General features: G+C 35.4%; 1 protein-coding gene across 2 annotated transcripts in view; it reads right to left on the minus strand.

Moving 5' to 3' along the window:
• LOC117170272 (probable helicase senataxin) overlaps nt 1-2,951 on the minus strand; it is a 128,668-nt gene extending 125,717 nt beyond the window's left edge. For both annotated transcript variants that reach the window (XM_033356932.1, XM_033356931.1), the window contains exon 1: nt 2,808-2,951. The gene's annotated coding sequence lies outside the window, so the exon portion shown is untranslated. The remainder of the gene's footprint in view (nt 1-2,807) is intronic.
• Between the last annotated feature and the right edge of the window lie 234 nt (nt 2,952-3,185).

A 3,185-nucleotide genomic window follows, 5' to 3' on the forward strand; every position in this document is an offset into this window, starting at 1 on the left:
TTGGGGTTGCAACCGCTACTTTTCATGCATGGTTTGTGCGCCCCTGATTTTCAGTTCAGATTTTTCAACAAAACAAATTGATTTTATACCAAAAAGATTAAGTGCTCATAAAAAAAGTATGAATATGGTTAAAAATTTCTGTAAATCATAAAAAAGAAACCCGCGTGTTTCACTGACAATTAAACTCTATACACATTTAATTTAGTATAACATAATGCAGAAGATGCTGGTTGAGAGCCACAGCGCTTCGAGATGCAGACCAGCGCTAAACAATACAAAAAAGGTCGCCGAGAGGGCAGGTAGGTCGCGGTACCTTGACATCGTCTTAAACCGTATTCTTTAATTGGTATAAAAGGTAATCTATGAGAAGAGAAGAGCTTTTCCGTCGAATATTAGTGCGGGTTAATTTCAGAAATGAAATGGTGCGATGTTTGTTAATAACAGGGCCGTGTAGCTAGAAAAAAATCGGGGCGGGGGAGAGGGGATACACCGCAGTAAAGAATTTCGAGTGTATATGTAGCGGCACATAGGAGAGTGTATGTATATTATGTACATGTTTCAAGAATTTCGGGGGGGGGGGGCATAATCCCCGCCCATGGCTACGGCCTTGATTAATAAAACACTGATCAATCCAGAAAGTTCCACAAACTTCTTAAAAAAAAAAGAGTTCACTTTATGACTGTAATTCCTCAGAACTTTAAACCACAGTTTTGAATCAACGTTACAATATTTATATTTGAAAAATGTAGCTGACGTACGAAAACGAGCCGCGCAATGAGAATTAGGGCTGTGCGGGCACTTTTTCTATAGTAGTGTATTTAAAAAATAATTTTTAATTTGGTGATACTTTATAACAGCGACTTCTCTAGTATTGCCATGTAACTTACAATTTTTTCTTAATTCGATAAAATCTAAAGGGAAAAGGTGAGGGAAGTGCATTTTAAGACCATATTGTCACTTTGTTTATAAAAAAAACTAATAATGAATTTTAAAAATTACAAAAAATGATATATAAGAGCAAGATAATATACAACGAAAGGGGCAAGAAGGTTTTTGCAACAACAAAAAAACGCGTGCTGGAAACAGGTCATATAAGACTGATCGGTCACATCTCGAACCCCTTTTCCAGCTCGACCTTTAAGAAAAACGTTCTAGAGACTGGCCACAGAAGACTGATTGGACATATCTCGAACCACAAATATTGGCAATCAGGTAGAGACTATATTGTACATTTTGATCATTATAAATAATGAACAAGTTGCAAGAACCTTCTTGCCACTTTGGTTTTATTATCTTGCTGTTATTACTCATTTTGAACAATTTACATACGCTTTAGAGCCGCTTTGAGCCAAACCCGTCAAAGTAAAGAATTACTTCTACAGTCTATTTTTTTATAAACAAAATGATAATGTGACCTGAAAATGTTCTTCCCCCACGTTTTTCATTTAAAATTAATCGAATTTGAACAAGTTTTTATTCGTTAGATGGTTTAAACTTTGAAGGACCATATTGGAGATGCCGCCATTCGAAAGTTTTACCTTTGATTTTTAATAAATATTTAATGAAATAATAAAATAATATTATTATTCGTTACGAAGGTATTACAAAAATTAAGTTTTTTCCAATACATTTGGTCCATTGTTTACCCCTCAGCACTGAACGAAATAAAGATAGCTGGTATTTGAAGCAAAAATACCTATTTTCATGAGTAAATAATAGATGCACAAAACTGACGTAACCTAGTACAAAAATACACGTGTATTTCTATGTCCGAATTTTGGGAAAATCTATGTATAAATCGATCAGTGAATGTGGCCTTGTGAATTTTTTGGTAAAACTTTAAAATAGCGGCTTCTCCAGTATGGTCCTTTAAACTAAGTAACCACGCAAAACAAAGATTTTAATCGTTGAATTCTAAATGGAAAAGGTGGGGGAAGAGCATTTTCAGACTATAATATCACTTTGTTTATGAAAAAACAGGCCGAGATGCACTGCGTACGCAATTGCTGCAAAACACTTGCTAGAGAAAGGCAGTCGCATCTCAAACCCCTTTTCCAGCTCGCCTAGTCACAGAAGCGTGAGAGGACACATCTCGAACCACAAATATTGTCAGTCAGGTAAATACTATTTTGACAATTAGAAACAATGAACAAGTTGTAAAAATATTCTTGCCCCTTTTTTCATCATTATCTTGCTGTTATTTGTATTTTTGAACAAGTAGCATACGCTTTAGAGCCATTTTGAGCAGAAGCCATCAAAGTAAACAATTACTTCTTTAGTCTATTTTCTGATAAACAAAGTGATAAAATGTGATTTGAAAATGCTCTTCCCCAACCTTTTTCATTTAGAATGCATCGAACGTTAAGCAATTTTTCTTCTTTAGTTAGTTCAAAGGACGATACTGGAGAAACCGCTATTCTAAAGTTTTACGAATTTTTTAATCAAATATTTTTACAAGTGTTATTTCACACATCGATTTATACGCGTCTTTACGCGCTGATTTCTCTGAAATTTACCGCATAAATACACGTGTCTTATTTCACCGGCAGAGTAAACACACACAAAAAGTCTCTCCCCCCTAACCCAAACTCTTCTTGGTTTGGCAAGTATTGATTTTCGGATTAGAAAAATATACGATTGGTCCAAGGGCTAAACAGGGAAGGAGGGCACCTGATCTCCTGGGATCAGTGCCTGATAAAAACAATGAGTATAAACTGCGAAAAAAAATGTTCGAAAATTACGTTACGAACACGTGACTACCAAAATACTTATATATTTTCGGTCATTAAATTGGACTAAAATTTTACCTGGATTCCTATTCATGGCTTTAAATTGATAAAACTTATAAAATATTGTTTATTAGAAAACGTCGATTTGCAAATCGCACTATAAACTCGCTGAAAGACAGAACGTACGCGAACGTTCTCCAGCTGACAACTACCAACAACCACTCACTACTGAGACTGAACTGAGACTGAGTTACTGTCGACAAGACGAGCACTGCTCCCAATATGTTCACTTTAACCACCAGCTAACTTCACAGTGCTGAGGGAAAAGCAATGGACCAAATGAATGGGATTCGGTCCTGTTCAGTCCTACCATAAAAAATTATTGCAAATACCAGATAGAAAACTTTAAGACGATTCATATTGTAAATAATTTATAGCTAGGGTTGTTTACGGTTT

This window comes from Belonocnema kinseyi, chromosome 3 (genome assembly GCF_010883055.1).
Source record: "Belonocnema kinseyi isolate 2016_QV_RU_SX_M_011 chromosome 3, B_treatae_v1, whole genome shotgun sequence".
Lineage (NCBI taxonomy): Eukaryota > Metazoa > Arthropoda > Insecta > Hymenoptera > Cynipidae > Belonocnema > Belonocnema kinseyi.